We start from the raw sequence: 19,248 nt of genomic DNA on the forward strand, positions 1-19,248 counted from the left end.
AAGTGGAAATATTCTGTATGAAAAACCAGTTGAAATAACAAATGTAATAGGTAGAGTAGAAATAGGGAACAGATATTAGACAGAGGAACACTTCCAGGAAGAAGTCAGGAAGGATTAAGAAACAGAAAAGATAAAAGGGAGGGTAAAATATCAGTTAAAAGTTAAAACATCAACCCTTACTCCATTAATTTGAAATGGATCATAAATCCAGTTATAAAAGCCAGAACCACAACGCTTCTAGAAGAAAACACAAGGGGATATCTTTGTAACTTTGGGGAAGGCAAAGAGTCTTAACCTCATAAAAGAAAAAAAAAAAAACCTGATAAACTGGACTTCATCAATAGTTAAAATTTCTGCCCATCAAAAGATATCAGGAGAAAAAATAAAGACACCATTAAGAAATTGAATAGATGGGGAAGGGGGGCACCTGGGTGGCTCAGGTCATGATCAGGGTCCTGGGATCGAGTCCAGCATTGGGCTCCTGCAGGGAGCCTGCTTCTCCTGTCTGTGTCTCTGCCTCTCTCTGTGTCTCCCATGAATAAATAAATAAAAATCATTAAAAAAAGAAAGAAAGAAACTGAATAGAAGGGGCATGCCTGGGTGCCTCGTCCATTAAGCATCTGACTCCAGTTCAAGTCATGATCTCAGGGTCGTGGGATCCAGCCCTGCATTAGGTTCCGTGCTCAGGGGGAGTCTGCTTCTCCCTGAACCCACTTTTCCTCCTCTCTCTCCCTGTGCCCCTCCCCAGCTCGTAAATAAAATCTTAAATGAAAAAATAGACAAGACGCATGTTGGAAAAGAACATGCATAGTACATATAACTGACAAAGGACTGTATCCAGTAAATAAAGAACTACTGAGGTTGACAATCAAATGAATAATTCCCCCACCCCCACACCACACACACACACACACACACACAAACTGCTCAGCAAAAAGAGGTGTGAACAAAGGATACAATAGATGCATTTCAAAAACGTTATCCTAAGTGAAAGAAGCTGAACATAAAAAGAGTACATACTGTGTAATCCATCTGTGTGAAACTCCAGAAAAGACCAGTCTAATCTATAGTGAAAGGAATCAGATTAAAGATTGCATTTAGGGGATCCCTGGGTGGTGCAGCGGTTTAGCGCCTGCCTTTGGCCCAGGGCGCGATCCTAGAGACCCGGGATCGAATCCCACGTCAGGCTCCCGGTGCATGGAGCCTGCTTCTCCCTCTGCCTATGTCTCTGCCTCTCTCTCTCTCTCTCTGTGTGACTATCATAAATAAATAATAAAAAAAAATTTAAAAAAAAAATAAAATAAAGATTGCATTTAGGAGGCAAAATGGACTGGAGAGGGCATGAGGGAACCTGCTGGAGAGATAGAAATGTTGTTTTTTAAAATCTTGGTTTGGGATCGTGCTTATAAGGTAATGTATACTTGTCAAGCACACTGAATTGCACACTTAAAATCTGTGCATTTTATTATATGAAATTATACATCAACAAAAAGAGAGAAGTATAAGTGCCAACATCTACATATTTCAAAAAATAATGAAGTTAACCTTGGAACTAAAGATGAAAGATCTCCTTTGATAGGGCACCAAATATACCAAACAGGACAGAGAAGAAAAAAATGCACACTTAGGAATATTATAGTGAATATCAAAAGACAACAAGAACATTCTAAAGTCTAAAGAAAAACAGGTCCCTTACAAAGGAATACATATTAAATTCAATTGACCAAAGCACCAAAAGAAAAGAATTTGAACCAAGAATTTTATATCCAGTTAAACTGTCATTCAGATGCTAAAGACTGATGAAAGGCAATACATTGAAGGGGTCACATTTATCCAAGATGACACCCTCTAAAACTTTTTTGAAGTAACTACCTAATAGAAACAAAGTCCACCAATGATAATAAAGATATATGAAGGCAGAGCAAATAACAGAAAATTTAGTGTTTAAAAGAACAAGAACATATATTGAAAAATCACTCCATGCTAAAAATATATAGAAAATTTTATAATGTGATTACACAGAGGCTGAAAACAAGTCAGTGAATATGAAGGCTTAAGAGGGAGACCAAGAAATATAAGCAAATGTTAATTTGGTCTTCGTATGGAAAAACTACAGCTGACAATCTTTTTCAAGTAATAAAACATTAAAATGAAAGAAAAAGCAAGATAAATTGAAACAAAAATGTAGGTAGGCAGAAACAAAAGTACATAGACACTTTCTTTTCAGGAACACTTATCAAACTTTTTTTTAAAGATTTCATTTATTTATTCATGAGACACACAGAGAGAAGGCAGAGACACAGGGAGAGAGAGAAGCAGGCTCCCCACAGGGAGCCTGAGGTGGGACTCTATCCCAGAACTCTGGGATCACTCCCTGAGCCAAAGGCAGATAGATGCTCAACCGCTGAGCCACCCAGGAGTCCCTTATCAAACATTTAAAAAGTTGATCACATACCAGGCCATAAAGCAAGTCTCTTATTTTTATTTTTATTTACTTCAAAGATTTTATTTTTACGTAATCTCTACACCCAACATGGGACTCAAACTCACAGCCCCAAGATCAAGAGTCACATGCTCTACAACTGAACTAGCCATGTGCCCCGAGTCTCTCATTTTACTTTATCTTAAAGGAATAAAGGATTTTAAAGGATGCTTTATTTTTACTTTTTTAAAGATATATATTATTTATTTATTTATTTATTTATTTATTTATTTATTTGAGAGAGAGAGAGACAGCTCCCAGGGAGGGGCAGAGGGAGAGAGTGAGAAGCAGACCCCAGTAAGTGCAGAGCCCCACCAAGGACTTGATCTCACAATTTGAGATCATGACCTGAGCTGAAATCAACAGTCATGTTTAACCAACTGAGCCACCCAGGCTCCCCTAAAACCTCTCATTTTAAATGACAGGTTTTCACATAGCCCACATTCTCTGACAATGGTACAATTAAGTTGGAGTCATGTTCTTTTGTTTTTTCTTTTAGAAGTCATGTTTGTTTTGTTTTTAAGATTTATTTATTTGATAGAGAGCAAGTGAGTACTAGGGCACAAGCGTGGGAGAAGCAGTCTCTCTGCTAAGCAGGGAGCCAGTCGTAGGGCTCCATCCCAGGACCCTGGGATCATGACCTGAGCCAAAGGCAGATGCTTAAGAAACTGAGCCACCTAGGCGCCCCAGAAGTCATGTTTTTGAAAGGATATACAATTCCCTATACACTCAGATATTAAAAACATCTGTAAACAACACATGGATCAAAGAAAAGTCGCAGTAGAAATTTAAAATTACTCAGAACTGAGTGATAACAAAAACATTTATATATCAAAAAGTATAGAACACAGCAAAGAAAGGACAAAAATTAATGAGTTAAGGGGTGCCTGGGTGGCTCAGTGGGTTAAGTGTCCAACTCTTGGTTTCAGCTCAGGCCATACTTTCATGGGTGGTGGGACTGAGCTCCTCGTCGGGTTCCACTCAATGGGGAGTCTGCTTGAAGATTCTCTCCCTCTGCCCCAACCCCTGCTCTCTGCCTCTCCCAAATAAATAAATGGATCTTTAAAAAAAAATTAGCCAGTTAAGCATCTAACTTAGGAAGTTAGAAAAAAACAGCAACTCAAAGAAAATAAAAGATTATAAAGAACAAGAATCAACAAAACAGAAGACACATATTCATATGTCCACAAGTATTCCTTTAAAAAATTAATAAAAAAATACAAAATAGAGATAAGACAATTATTATGGAAAAGGGGATACAATCTTTCTTTCTTCCTTTCTAGTGGGTTCCATGCTCAGTATGGAGCCCAGTGTGAGGCTTGAACTCATGACCCTGAGATCAAGACTGAGCTCAGATCAAGCCAGATGCTTGGGTGGTTTAGTCAGTTGTGTCTGACTCTTGGTTTTGGCTTAGGTCCTGGGATTGAGCCCCGCACCAGGCTCATTGCTCAGCTCAAAATCTGTGCATCCCTCTCCCTCTGCTCCTCTCCTCCCACCCACCCACTCTGCTCTCTCTCTCTCAAAAATAAATAGATAGATAGATAGATAGATAGATAGATAGATAGATAATTTTTAGATGCTATACAAGCAAGGATATCTGGGTGGTTCAGGGATCGAGTGTCTGCCTTGGGCTCAGGGCATGATCCCAGAGGTCCAGGATTGGGTCTGCATTGGGCTCCCTGCAGGAAGCCTGCTTCTCCCTCTGCCTAGGTCTCTGTCTCTCTCATGAATGAATAAATAAAACCTTTTAAAAAATGTCATATGCAGCCTTATGCCAGTAAATTTGTGAACATGTAGATTAAATACATACATTCCTAAAAATAGGACTTACCAAAACTGACTTGAGAAGAAATAAAGAACCTGAATTAAAAACTTGAAACAGGGATCCCTCGGTGGCGCAGCGGTTTGGCGCCTGCCTTTGGCCCAGGGCGCGATCCTGGAGACCTGGGATCGAATCCCACGTCAGGCTCCCGGTGCATGGAGCCTGCTTCTCCCTCTGCCTGTGTCTCTGCCTCTCTCTCTCTCTCTCTCTCTGTGACTATCCTAAATAAATAAATAAAATATTAAAAAAAAAATAAAATAAAAAAAAAAATAAAAACTTGAAACACTAATTAAAATCTCACCACAAAGAAAACAACAGGCCAAGGTGATTTTATAAGTGAGTTCTATCGGACTTCAAGAGACAAATTATCTCAAATTTACCCAAACTTTTCCCAGAGGAAAGCAAAAGAAAAAACATTACCATCTAATTCTATGAGGACGTTATCATTGCAATACCAAGGCGAAAACAGTACAATATAAAAATGAAAATTACAAGCCCTCTTTATTCATGAAAACTGATATAATGATTCTAAGCAAGATATTATCAAACCATAACCAAACACACACATAATGAACAAGTCAGGTTTATCCTAGGACGCAAAGATGGTTTATTAGAAAATCTATACATGTAAGTCAATTCATTAACAGATTAAAGGAGAAAAACCATCAAACAGGGCTTCCTGGGTGGCTCAGCGGTTTAGCGCTGCCTTCGGCCCAGAGCCTGATCCTGGAGACCTGGGATCGAGTCCCACGTCGGGCTCCCTGCATGGAGCCTGTGTCTCCCTCTGCCTGTGTCTCTGCCTCTCTCTCTCTGTCTCTCATGAATAAATAAATAAAATCTTAAAAAAAAATAAAAATCTACAAGACACTGGGGCAGTTAGTTAAGCATCTGCCTTCCACTCAGGGCATGATCCCAGGGTCCTGGGACTGAGCCCTGCATCAGGCTCCCTGCCCAGTGGGGAGTTTACTTCTCCCTCTCCCTCTACTCCTCCACCTGCTCATGCTTTCTCTTTCTCTCAAATAAATAAAATCTTAAAAAAAAATTTGTTCTAGTCCTGGTAGTGGATGATGGTTCATAAGGGTTTAAATCTACTTACTTGGGGCACCTGGGTGGCTCAATCTGTTAAGCATCTGCCTTTGGTTCAGGTCATGATCTCAGGGTGCTGGAACTGAGCCCAGCATCCAGCTCCCTGCTCCACAGGGAGTCTGCTTCTCCCTCTCCTTTTCCCCCTACCCTCCACCTCCACCCCACTGTGTTCACTCCCTTTCAAATAAATAAATAAATAAATAAATCTTTAAAAAGAGATTTATTAATTTAATAGTGCAAGCAGGAGAGGGGCAGAGGGATTCTTTGTTGAGCATGGAGCCCAAAGCAGCTGGATCCCAGGACCCTGAGATCATGACCTGAGCTGAAATCAAGAGTCAAATGCTTAACTGGCTGAGCCACCCAGGCTTAAGTTTATTTTTAACAATAAAATAGACAAAGGACCATGAGGACCAGTGATGAGAGTGCTTGATACAAGGATCACGATTAATCTATTGAAAGATCCAAGGGTCCATACAATCACTTATACAAAAATAAAACTGCTCAGCGCCAGATGTGTACTCTCATTGCATCCTCAACAGTCTATGAGCTAGAAACCATTACTGTTCCCATTTTATAAGTAAATTGGGGTTTATCCATTTGGCCAGGGCCAATTATAGGGAACCCAGGTCTGAATGATCCTTAACCAGGTCCCTGTACTGCTCTGAGCCTCACCTTCCTCCTCAGACTAGGCAACATATGTAACTTTCTTGGCAAACACTAAGTGCTTAATAAATGTCCACCTTAATTCAGAAGGGCTGTGTGGGCATATTGGTTAAAAACTGGTTGGTAGCTATGCGACCTAGATCTAGTCCCACCACCTCCCTTTATGACCTCGGAAGGGTCATCTTCCCTCTCTGGGCCTCAGCCACCCCATCTGTGCTCAGAGAGGGCGGGCAATGGCAAGTCCCAAAGGACATTCCCACTCAAGCTTTTTAAGGGGCCATCCAGCAAACGGGAGGTCACCCAACCCCTTATTTGTCCTGGTCACCCTGCTCATTCTTCCACAGCTGGTGGGAGGTCTACGAACTCTGGGTCCTGCCCACTTCTGACATCACCTCCCAAACCCCACCCTGCACCATTCCTACCTTCTCTGCCCTGCTTTCCTCCCTTAGGGCTTTTGCACTGACTCACCCTCTGCCTGCAACACTCTTCCCCCAGGACTATGCTGGGCTCACTCCTGCTTCTTCAGGTCAAAGGTCACCTCTTTCATCCTTTCCTGCCCTGCCAAGTGAAGAGGCCTCCACTCCTCTCCAATCCCCCACTATTTCACAATCCTATTTTCTTCTCAGCATTCCCACAGTCTGAAATTAACTTAATTACTTTATGGTCTGTCTCTTCCAATACCATTGAGCTCCTGGAGGACTTGACGGCGGTCGCTGCTGTATCCCAGCACCTAGAACCACACGTGCCTATAGAAGATACTCAGTAAATATTTGTTGGGGGAGGGAGAACAGATCTAATGCCACCTCCTCCAGAAATTCTGCCCAAGGCTTGGTGAGGTGGCCTCCTCTGGGCCCATGGCTCTTGTACTTTCCTTCATCCTACACCAGCTGGGGCTCTGTAGGGGTCTGTTTACATGAGGATCTCCTCAAACACTGGATGTTCTCTGAAGGCAAAAACTAGATCAGATTCATCTATGAATTTTAGCACCTAGACCCGTGCCTAATGGGCAGTTGGGATAAGAAAATATTTGTTGAATGAATGAATGTTGGCCTCCACATTCATCTTTCTCCCTTCCTGGACTCTGCTTCCTCCTTTCCTTACCCTGACAGGTGCCAAGAAGTTGACACCCAGGTGAGCAAGGCCACTCCAGCAGGAAGATCCTGAGCAGGGAAAGCCCCTACTTCTCCCACCAGGAGCCACTTCAGGCCACGAGAGGACACAGCCCAAAGCCAGCACTGCCTCCCACAGGAATCATCCAAGGCCCGACCTGGCCAAACCAATAAGATAAGCGTTCTCCCCATATTTCACCCTCAGTGACGGCTGAGGAGGTTGACGGGCCTGCCTCAGAGCCCCAGCTAGAGGCCTTGCACAGCTGAGCTCTCAGTGACCAGGTGCCACTTAGGAAACACCCAATTATTCAAACCACGTAGCTACCCAAGATGAAAGGATCCACTTGCCTCCAAAAGGGAGAAGGGGGACAGGCAGATCCACCCAAGGATTTGGTGTTGAAGGAGGAAATTTCAGTGCAAAATTCTCATATAAGCCAGGGCTCTGACATTTTCTGCCCCAGGAAGACTTTGGAAGGCTGGGATAGAAACCCAGGACGGTCAGGCCTGAGGCCAGATCCCCGGACCGAGGCTGGGGCCAATCTCCCAATGAGGTTTCTGAGTTAGCAGTGGCTTCAGCCAGGCTAATTGCCCTGGCCTCCCCCTGACCCTGGTTCCCAGAGACACCAGGACTGTCCTGCTGTGCCCCCCACCCCCAATCCTCCCTTTCCCCAGGAATCACACAGGGGATAGATAAACTTTGCACTCCTCAGCTTAGGGGGCCGGGAAGTGTCGAGGAGTCTGTTCCTGCCTTGCACCTCCTCCTCAAGTCTGGCTCCGGAAGAACCAGGAGGTTCAGGAGGAGTTTACACATCTGGCCTGCAGAGATTTATCTAGTACTAAATGATTATGGGCCCATACTCTGGAGCCAGGCTGCCCAGGTTCAAATTCTGGCTTAACCTCTAACAAGCTGCATGACCTTGAGCCCTCTTCTGTGCTTCTATTCTTTACCTTTAAAAACAGAGTTTTGAGGACTACTCTGCGGGGAGGTAAAGATGACCAGAGAAGGGTATATAAACACTTACTTAGCAGGGCACACCACCCAGAGGGATTCAGTGAAAGACCACTCTTATTATCATTATTAAATAAATTGAGATTGTTTGGAGCCAGGCCTGGAATACTGGAACCAGACATCCCCAGATAGACACAGCAGAGCCAAAACCAATCTGTTCAGCAGATTGGGAGGGAAAGGGGAGAGACTCCAGGCTCTCGGTCCAAATTCCTGCTCCACCACCTACCAGCCCTGTGACCCTGGTCAAGTTATTTAACCATCATGAGAATCATTTTTGCCTCTGTAGATTGGGAGGGAAAGGGGAGACTCCAGGCTCTCGGTCCAAATTCCTGCTCCACCACCTACCAGCCCTGTGACCCTGGTCAAGTTATTTAACCATCATGAGAATCATTTTTGCCTCTGTACCAGATCACAGCAATACCTCCCTTGGAGCGGTCATGGTCCTTCCTCACCTGGAGAGGTGCTAGTCTCTGCGGCTCTTGGCTGTGGGTCATGATGGGCAATTAGGGAGCTGACACACACTGGGGCTAATTCCAGGCAGGGGTGAGGTAACAGGTTGATTTCCCTTCCTGGAAACTTCTGTTTAGGCCCAGTCTCAGGGTATGATGCACGAGTACCCATTCATTCACCAAATGTGTATTAAGTGTGTACTCTGTGCCAAAAAGCATGGTACACAGAGATGCAGTGCATGACGGCTGTTACTATTATTATTAAATAAATTAGTGTTGTTTGGCACTGAGGGTACATCTGGGAACAAAACGGACAAACAGACTGGTGAGAGAGGTAATTGCTGGGGGAACCCATATTTGACTCAGGGCCTGAGCCACCAATGGGAAACTGGCTTGTCCTGATGCCAATCGCTATCAAAGTATTTATGAGTTGACATCATCAGTGAAGACACCAATGGAAATGTAAGAAGAGCAGCCAGGCTCATCCTGAGGTGGCTCAGGGGTTGAACCCAGCAGGACAGCCTCCACGGGGTTCCCTATGGTAACAGAGTCCAGCTGGGCTGGGGAAAGGCCCGCCAGGTGTGGCGGCCTTTCGTTAAGCCAAGGACATTGTGCACTTGCTGAAGGCAGCACCCTGCTAGATGCCAGAATTCACAAAGGATTTGGATGGGGTTCTTTCCCTCCAGGAACTAGTATTCTGGGGCAGATACTACTTAGATGATCAGATTGCAAGAGTCTAGGGGAGCCATCTGGGGAAAGATTATTAACTGGCCTGGGATTCTGACCTGAGTTTGAGGGCTGATTTTCCCATCAATTTGACCCAAGCCTCAGTTCCCACTTTTGCAAAATGCAGACAATATTTTTTCAGGCTGTTTTAAGGATTCAGTGAGTTTATGAATAAGAAGGGGCTTTAAAGGGACGCCAGGCTGGCTTAGTTGGTGATGCATGTGACTTTTTTTTTCTTTTTTTTTTTTAAGATTTTATTTACTTATTCATGAGACACACAGAGAGAAGCAGAGACACAGGCAGAGGGAGAAGGGAGCCTGACATGGGACTTGATCCTGGGTCTCTAGGATCACAGCCTGGGCTGCAGGTGGCACTAAACCACTGAGCCACCAGGGCTGCCCTGACTTTTTTTTTTTCTTAATTTTATTTTATTTTTAACTCTACAGCCAATGTGGGGCTCAAACTCACAACCTCAAGATCAAGAGTTGCATGCTCCACCAACTAAGCCAGTCAGGCATGAGACTGGAGCATGAGACTCTTGATCTCCAGGTCACGGGTTTGGGCCCCATGTTGGGAGTAGGGATTTTAAACAAATAAATAAATGGGCTTTAAAAATGGAAAAATAGGAGGGGAGCTTGGCAACTGAAGTGGGGAGTATCAAAGTGACTTGTCCAGGGTCATGTGCTTGGTCAGAACAGGAGCTAGGACTGGGATAGGTGGGTTTGGTGGGCCAGGATAGGTGGGCCAAGCCCCACCCCATCTCAGTCAGGGGTCAGCTCCCACTCCTCCTGAGTTCCCACCTCCCACTCCTGCTCCCCGGGGCCAACATTTCAGCAAGGCCCAGGGAACAGACTTTAGAACACTAAATCCCCTGGTGCAGGGATTACCATTTCTTCCCTTTGGACCCCAGGCCCAATTTTTTAAACTGCCAAAGCAGAGATGCCATTTGCTGGGCTGATCCCCCTCAGGATGTGCAAGGTGCTGCATGGGGAAGAGCGCTCTCTACAGGTAAAGGAGTGTCACGGTCACAAATAAAAGTGAGGATGGTGAGCTGGGGAAAGGCAAGTGCAGTTGGCCAGTCTCCACACCCAGCCAGGGAGGGAGTCAGCTGCGGGGTTGCACAGATGTGCAACTCAATGGGTTGACCCACTTGAGTTTGCCTTCCCCGGGCAACTCAGGCCAATTGCTTCACCTCTGAGTCATTTCCTTCACTTGAAGAATGAGTTGCTAGAAGGATTAAAAGTGTATATACATAAAAAACGTAGCAGAATGGCTTGGTGCATAATATTTGTAAAACGTTAATAACTCTCATTACCACCACTATTACTACTATTGGTACTATTATAGAGGATAGGGGAGGAGTGAGCCTAACTCTCCAGGATGATCCGCAACCAGCCTCTTTCTTTCCATTCTCACTTTATTCTTTTTTTTTTTTTTTTTTTTTTGAGATAGAGAGGGAGAACGAGTGAGAAAGCACAAATGGGGAGAGGGAGAAGGAGAGGGGAAGCAGGCTCCTCGCCCTCGCTGAGCAGGGAGCCCAAAGTGGGACTGGATCCGATGCTTAACCGACTAAGCCATCCAGGCGCCCTTCACTCTCACTTCAAAGCCTGGGTAGTCACCAGCCCTAAAAACCAGCATCACCCCCCTGAGAACTAAACATGAGCACACCAGTGTGCCCCAGTAAAGGTCCCCACCCTACACCAGTGGTGAGTTCTGGCCCACTCTAGCTCGGAGCACCTCTTCTTTCCTGTACAAGGATAAGGAAACTGAGGAGTAGGATGACACTGACCTGGGAGCCACCCCGGGCCTGTCCCTTCTCCACCCTCTACACAATGACAAAATCTAATTTGGTTCTGGGATCTCCTCTAGTCTTGTACACTGACTCTAATTAGTTGACAACAACTGCCTGGAGGACTGATCTAGAAGGAACTGGAGGTTCAGAAGGAAAAAGGGCAGTGGTTGACTAGTGTCTGACTTGAGTGTAAGGTAGGCAAGTGGCAACATGCAAGCCAACTACTTGCCATCCATTAGCTAGAAAAGCCCTAAGCTCTTGCCTCACTCAATACAAGCCATGGTTGGCAGGTTGGGTAACTGAAAGCCAAGAGGAAAAGGGACTTGCCCAAGGTCACACAGCATGAGAAATGGCCAGGCTGGGACTCAAATTCAGGCTTCTCTGGCTGTCCAAGGATGCTTCCTGCCAGGACTGTCACTTCCTTCCTCTGGACTAGAAGAGGGGGTGTCCAGGCCCCAAAACCAATTGTCTGAGAGAATAGAAGCTGCCACCCAAACAGGGCCCAAACAGGACCATCCACTTGGTTCCTCATCCCCATCCCTCAGGCTTCCTACCACAAATCACTGTGCAAGCCCCAGAGGCAGATGGTTCCAGTGAAAACAAATGTAGACAGCACCATCCCCTGAGGGCTTGTATCTTGTATCCAAAGATTTGAATTCAGATGTTAATCTGATTAAGCAAGCCTGCGTGAGACCTCGATTTGGTTCTCTTTCCACTTTCCAGCTGTGTGTCCTTGAAAAAGTTACAGAGCTTCCCTGAGCTTCAGTGTGCTGCTTGGTAAAATAGAAGGGAGAACAATACAAGAAGGTCAATACAAGAAAAAATACAATAAGGGCATTCAAAGTGATTAGCTCTGAGTTCCTGACGCAGAGGTAATGATCAAGATTAGGTAAAAGGGGAAAAAAAAAAAAGATTAGGTAAAAGGGAGGGGGAGGCAGGGAACCCACAACATTTTTACATAAAAAAATATTCGAGTGATCCAGGCATGGTTTGGACAGGCTGCCAAGAGGAACCCTGTCCATCTTTGATATCTTCTTGGCTAACTGAACTGAAATATTAATTACCAAGTTTGATGATTTCAAAATAAATAAGGAACCAGATTCTTCTAGGAAAATGGATTATGTCATTGATGTCAACAGAGAAGGAAGCAGCCCTGAGTGGATGGATTGGCGATGGTAGGGGACAAACTGTATGCTTCCCACTTCCCAGCTGGTTGACTTCGTGCCTCAGTTTCTTCCTCTGTAACACGGGGATCATAGCCCTGGACACACAAGGCTGCTGTTAAGACCAAATGAGCAATACCAGATGAGGCACTGGGCCACCACCGCTGGCCTGTCAATCAATGTTAGCAGGTATTATCTGCGGACATTTAGTTAGCAGCAGAACATGTAGGTGTGGGGTGTGGAGGCAGAGAAAACAGCAGCTACAGCAGTGCTAAGCAGGAGTGAGGGGGGGGGCAGACCCGGTGACTCAGCGGTTTAGCGCCACCTTCAGCCCAAGGCGTGATCCTGGAGACCCAGGATCGAGTCCCACATAGGGCTCCCCGCATGGAGCCTGCTTCTCCCTCTGCCTGTGTCTCTGCCTCTGTCTCTCATGAATAAATAAATAAAATCTTAAAAGAAAAAAAAAAAAAGGAGTGAGAGAAGGGAGGAAGACTGAGGCACTTTCTGCCCAGAATGGTGCCAGATGGTTAGTTATTATGTCCTGCATGTTAAGAAGCCAGTAAGTCAGGGTGGGGACAGGTGGAAGGAGAAGTGGACAGATAATACTCAGAAAGGCCAAGCCTAACACAGTTCAGTGACAGCTGACAAGAAGCCTGGGGGATTACAGGACACAGACCAGGGAGCCTCAGCCTGACATCTGAGAGGCCACCCACCCTGTTGTTTCACAGACAAAGTGAAAAGGTAGATCAAAGAAGGCAGGAGATTGACTTAACAAAGTCACATGGTAGATCCTTTTAAAGGTTGGATTCATGGCTTTTCCAATAAAAGCCACCTAAACACTTTTCTCAAGAACATAAAATGTTTGCTGAGCTTTGCCCAGCAGCCTGCACACCTGACCTGGTTAAGCTCACTCACCTGAATCACAAACTGAGATCTGGGGGGAGGGGGGTGCTTGCCAGGTCATGGAGGTCTCATTCCCAAAAATAGCCTGCCAACTTCCCCTCCCCTCTCTTCCCTTCCCTGGATCAGAAGTACAGTACAGGGGAAGGGTTTGAACTTGACATGACTACCCTCTGAACTTCAGTCTCAACTGCAAAATGTTGGGAGGTGGGGAGGAAGTAAGGGATCAGAGATAATGTTGAAGGTGAAAGGTACCCTGCAGGTACTTAAATGCATGTCTCTGACTCCTCCACAAGCGCAAATACAAGGGGGCCTGTGGTACTGTCAGGAATCGAGGCTCCTCTTTATTCACCTTGTACCCCTACAGCAAGGTGGACAACTTCTAGAATCACAGTGACTTGGAGGTCTGTGCTGCCACGATGCCTGCCTATCACAGCTAGGCTTTGGCACTCAGCAAAGGGGACACCGCAGAGCCATGGGTTCAGAGTGCAAGATGATGTTTCCTGTCTAGGAAGTGAGTGACACCAGCACACAGTGCTGCTGGGAGCATCAGCTGAGCTGGTGCTAGTCCAGGGAGTCCGTTTCCTGAGAGAGCCGCATATTCTGTACACTGAAGCACCCAGGACTGCCCATCCCCAAGTAGGTAGGCCCCAGGCCCAGCTGTCTAAGTCCCGACAGGCTGAGGCTGTCACCTCTAGACCTCGAAAGTCCTTAGATTCTTTCCAGGGACCACCAGAGCAGGAGGAAAGCTCCCTCCATGTAGCCACAGAAGAGGGGCTGATGTCCACATGTCCCACATTCCTACTGTGAGCCCCCGGAGGGAAGGCCCAAGCCTCATGCAGTCATTTAGATGAGATCTGAGCCCTCCTTCCAAGGCCTCACTGCAAACTGGCCCAGAAACTGCAAACTCAGAAGGCAGGCAGGTGATGTCCCTGAGGTTAGTGGGCGTGAGGGCGAAGAGAGCCATGGGGACTGTGGTAAAGTGGACAGAACAGCTGCTAATCAGCTCCAGCCACGGTGGCCAGGCCGGGATGTGGCCCAGTGTGACCACATCTTCTGAGCTTTCAAGAGAAGCAAAATGAAATCACTTGGCTGAACAGCAACATCTAAATCAATGTTTTTAAATCACTGCAGAAGTCAACAATCTGCCACAGCTGTCCCCTGCCCCATTTGGAGGGCAGTCTGTGACAGACCTGCCATAACCAAGGCCATAAATATTGGAAGGCCAATTGACTGAACCAAACTCATTCCTGATCTTGCAGACGTTAGGCATTGTGGCCTACAGACAGGACATGGAAGCTCAGAGAGAGAAGTGACTTGCCCAAGGTCATATCGGGTCACATATCAACAGCTCAGGACTAAAACTCTGCTCTCCTGAGTTGAAGATCCTTTTCCTACCAATCCACACCGTCTGCATCCTCCCTGAACAATTCTTTCTTGTCAAAAAATAGATAAACTGGGCAGCCCCGGTGGTGCAGCGGTTTAGCGCCGCCTGCAGCCCTGGGTGTGATCCTGGAGACCCGGGATCGAGTCCCACGTCGGGCTCCCTGCATGGAGCCTGCTTCTCCCTCTGCCTGTGTCTATGCCTCTCTCTCTCTCTCTCTCTCTCTCTCTGTGTGTCTCTATGAATAAATAAGTAAATAAAATCTTAAAAAAAAAGATACACTATGGATGTACTATGGAAGTGAGACAATACCAAATTCAAGACAATGGTTACTTTTAGAAAAGCCATGGACCGACCTTTGAGCCTAGAGACTGAATTCCCAGTCCAATTCTGCCCTAAACGGCTGGGTGACCCTGGGCAAGCCCCTTCCCTTCTCTGGGCCTCAGTCTCCCTGGTCTACAAAGCAGCCAGTTGACTGAGCTAGCTTCTAAACACCTTCCAGCTCTGAAATCCCAGGCATCTGTGAGGTATTCTCACCGCTTAGTACTTTGTGGCTGCAGATGAATATAAAAGAATAATAATAATAATAATAATAGGGAGGGCAAGCCCACATTTGCTGGGAAGGAACACTACAATTTTTAGTGAAACCTGACTCCTGGTTACTGGAATCCAGAAAGAACCATGGTAATGCTCAGGCAGTTTAACCACTATCCGACAGTTAAACAAAAACACATCTGGTTTAACTTCGTTTTCCTCATCTCCTCCCCCAACCCCCTACCCTCATCTCAAATTTTACCCCTTAATTTGAGAAGTCAAATTAAATGCAAACAATTGATTTCATGCCACAGTGAGGTTGAGAATTTCAGCATGGAAAACTTTAAGCATGAACTTTTTCTGGGAGCAATCATGAAATGTTGGGGAGGTGGCATGAGGGGGTGGAAAAATAGAAACTGTTCTTGAATGTTCTGTGGACAAAGTTGCTAAGGGCCTACTGTGGATCCAACACTCAGAGGCCAAGTGACTTGCCTCAAGTCACACAGCAAGGACTGGAACCCAAGATGCTGAGCCCAGAGCCAGGATTTCCCCTGCTGGTTATTTAGGCCTTTGAACCTAAATAGGGCCTCTCTCTCTGGCCCCATATGGATTGCTTTCCAGTGCTGAAGGAAAAATGCCCTGGGAACATAGACCTTCTCAGCTACCAAGCCTGGTTCATCCCAGTATTGGAAAACCATTTATGATCTTGCTGGCCCCTCATAGCAGCTGCAAAGTACACATTATTAACCCACATTACAGGTGATTTCCTCATCTGAGGCTCAGAGAGGGAAAGTGACTCATTCAGGGTTACGTAGGAATGCTGGGAATAAACCTCCAATCCTACGGCCCCCAGCTGCCCTCTAAAAGTCAGGATACCTCTGGAAGGAAAGGGGGAAAAAAAATGAAGCCATACTGCCCAGCCTCGCTCCAGTCTGTGACTACGATGCCCTGGGAAAGCTGAGTCAGCATTCCTGTGGCCTCGCAGATTTCTGAGCGCTGGTCCTTAGCCCAGCTGGCTCAACTCTCCCTGCTACGTTCCCTCTCTCCGAGCTCCAGGGTCTATACTAATAACTTTTGTGGGGCCTATTTCAAGGTGAGAACTCTGGGCTGTGCTGCTGGATCCTACTCCTGGATTAAGTGGACCTCTTCCCCAGAGATGTGTAGAACACAGATCGCCTGACTTGGGATTCCCGCCACCTGGTCCCTCATCCCAGCTCCCCAGGTAGCATCTGTGCATCCTTGCAAAAATCCCCTCCATCTCTAAGACTAGTTTCTTTATCGGTAAGGCGAGGACAGCATCTAACTTGTAGGTAATGTCGGATAGGTAAGCTCCTGGACAGGAAGGGCTTGAGCTCTGTTTCACTCCATTTCCAAGCTGGGACACGGTAAGGTATGATAACAGGCAGAGGGCGGGAGGCCCTGGAGAGGTTAACAGCCCCACACTTGTGCCCAGCACAAAGCTCCAGGCTCCTGATCAAGGCTGTGTCTAGGACGGTAGGAGGTGGCTTCTGAGTATGGGCAAGGGCACCGTGCCATCCTCTAGGGCAGCCCATTGGAGAATGGGCAGAGCCTGGGTGAAGGTGGGTGACCTGGGTTCAGGGGCAGTTAGTGACATAACCATACGCCCAGGGTTAGTACTGCATTTTTTGCTGAGATTAGAGCTGACGGTACCAATATTTTCTTAAGCACAGGCACCAGCTAAACACCTTGCACGCATTAGTCATATCCACGTCTCACCACCAGTAAGTAGTTTATTGATGTCCTCAGCTTAAAAAGGAAGACACTGAAGCAACAACAGGACCCAGAACTCATCTCAGGTCACACAGCTAGGTTACCTTTCCTATTAGTGAGAACAAAACGTTGGCCAACCAATTTTACACGTGTTATTGCATTTTAATCTCCTACCTTCTGAATTGATTCTAATTCTATGCAAATGTCCAAATATCGCTTCGCGAAGAGGGATTGTCTGTTCTCTACTGCTGCGTGGCCAGCACTTAGAAGAGGGCTTGGAGCAAAGCTTCATGGGTGTTGAATAAAGATAGTATTTTGTTGCTGGCCTCAGTTCAGTTATATTTCTCACAACCATCTCCTGTGAACCTCGTGTGAACGAGGCACACTCCCCATTTTACAGGTGGTGCCACAGACACAGACGCTCATGCTGGTCTCACTCCAGGGGCAGGGAAGTTGGGGAGCTGTGTCAGAGGTCTATTCTACTTAGTGAATCCAGATGCATGAAGTTCAGCAAAAAAAAAAAAAAAAAGGGACAGAGGGACAAGATGGACAAGGGAGTAGAGTAGGTGGCATGGAGGGGGCTAGGGGGTGACCCAGGTGGGGAGGAGCGAACGTTTGGAGAAAGCAGGTTTGGAGGGTGGGTAGGAGTGGAGTCCTGGAACTGAGGCTCTGCTCCTTCTCTCTTGGGTAGCACAATGGAATCAGGAACCTAAGATCGTTTGGATTAGACTCTGGGTTCAAGTCCTAGTCTCATCACTTGCTTAATTTCTCTAAGCCTCAGTTTCCCCATCTGTCAACCAGGTGATGCATGTCAAGTGTTGGAGCGGGCCTGGCACACAGCAGGCAATCAATGAACAGCTGTCACCCTCACTAGTGTGGGAACCAACCCTTGCTTCCCTGGGAAGTCTGCCCACCTGCAGTTCTCCCCAGTTCAAAGCTCTTTCTGGCCTGAGAATGGCCCCCTCTTCTGATCTCCAGTGTTTTCCTCCTCCACCCAGAGGCCTTTGTAAAGGCCACCTCCCCATTATGTGTTGGGAAGGGGTCAGAAGAGACAATGATGGGGCTTTTCTCAGCTTCCACCCCCATCATTGTGACAAGGCATTTAACTTTTTTTTTTTTTTTTTAATTGAAAATGGGCATGGGAACCAAATCTGGGCCACTCACCTGAGCACTGCCAGAGGTCATCGCACAGCCCGAGGTGACTGCACAGCCAGAGGCTCCAGAGCTTTGCCCCCTCGGCTGCTGTGCCCACCCCAACCCCCAGACAAACACCCACTGGCCCGACGTCCCCTCTCCCCATCCCCCCACCCTGCGGGTCTGAGAGCCCCCTCCCCCAGGGCCTCCCTCCCTCCACCTATCCCAGCTCTGGCCCAAACCACTTGGGACCTCACAGGGACACACTGGCCCCCTCCCCAGGAGGCAGTGGCGTGATGTCGAGGTCCGCAGGTGGGAAGCATGGCAGGGCACCAGGTAGGGCGCTGGGGCTGGCAGCCTGATCTCCCACGAAGGGGGTATCCTCCGGGCTGCTCAGCCACGGGACACCGGGGAGAGGAGCACGATGGAAGGTGTTAAGTCGTGGGCAGAGACCTGGGAGGCAGGACACCCCAGGACTACGTAGTGGCGGCGCTCCCCGCACGGTCCCCTTGGCCAGCGCTCCCCGGGGCGCCACGTCCAGCCCCAGCCCGGCCCAGCGCGCTGCGGGAGCCCGGCCCAGCGAGCGCGGGAAGCCGACAGGTGCTGCGGGTCCCGAACCCGCTGCCCGGGGAGGGGGCGGCGCAGAGCTCCGCGCGCTGACCCTTCCAGCCATGCTCGCCGCCACCCCCGGAGCCGCGGAGGATGGAGGAGGGACCGGGATCCACCGCGTCCCGGGGGGTCCCCGAGAGCCGGGGGCGGCACCGAATCCTTACCTGAGCAGAGTTGGTGGGCGAGGGTCCGCCCTGGGGTCGGTGCGCCGGGACCGAGGGCGCGGAACGGCGGGAGCGCGACGCGGCCGGGGCCACCTCCCCCGCGGGCTTATAAAGGCGGCCGAGGGGCCCGGAGAGCGGCCGGGGCAGCCCGCCCCCGCCCCCGCCCCCGCCCCCGCCGCCGGCCCCGGCCCGGTCCTCCCCGCCCCCGCCCCGCCCCCGCCGCGCCCCGCCCCCCCAGAGCCCGGGCCGGCACCTGGGCCACGCGGTCAGGGCGCCCCCTGCCGGGAAGCGGGGTGCCCCCGGCCCCCGAGCTCCGGCTGGTGCGGGACGGGATGCCGGGCGGGGGGGCGGGGCGGCTGGATGCAGGGGGCGCTGGATGCAGGGGGGCGCGGCAGCTGCTGGCACGTCCCCGGCCCGCGCTCCCGGGCCCCCTCGGCCTCCTGGCTTCCCGCCGGGCCCCTGGCCCTGCCCCCTGCGAGGTCGGGCGCACT

At 48.2% G+C, this 19,248-nt stretch overlaps 1 protein-coding gene across 1 annotated transcript in view; it reads right to left on the reverse strand.

Moving 5' to 3' along the window:
* Nucleotides 1-18,906, reverse strand: part of ALPL (alkaline phosphatase, biomineralization associated) — a 53,970-nt gene extending 35,064 nt beyond the window's left edge. Inside the window, exon 1 of the mRNA XM_025447283.3 lies at nucleotides 18,758-18,906. The gene's annotated coding sequence lies outside the window, so the exon portion shown is untranslated. The remainder of the gene's footprint in view (nucleotides 1-18,757) is intronic.
* Nucleotides 18,907-19,248: the final 342 nt, after the last annotated feature.

The sequence above is a fragment of the Canis lupus genome, chromosome 2 (genome assembly GCF_003254725.2).
Source record: "Canis lupus dingo isolate Sandy chromosome 2, ASM325472v2, whole genome shotgun sequence".
In the NCBI taxonomy this organism is placed as follows: Eukaryota; Metazoa; Chordata; class Mammalia; order Carnivora; family Canidae; genus Canis; species Canis lupus.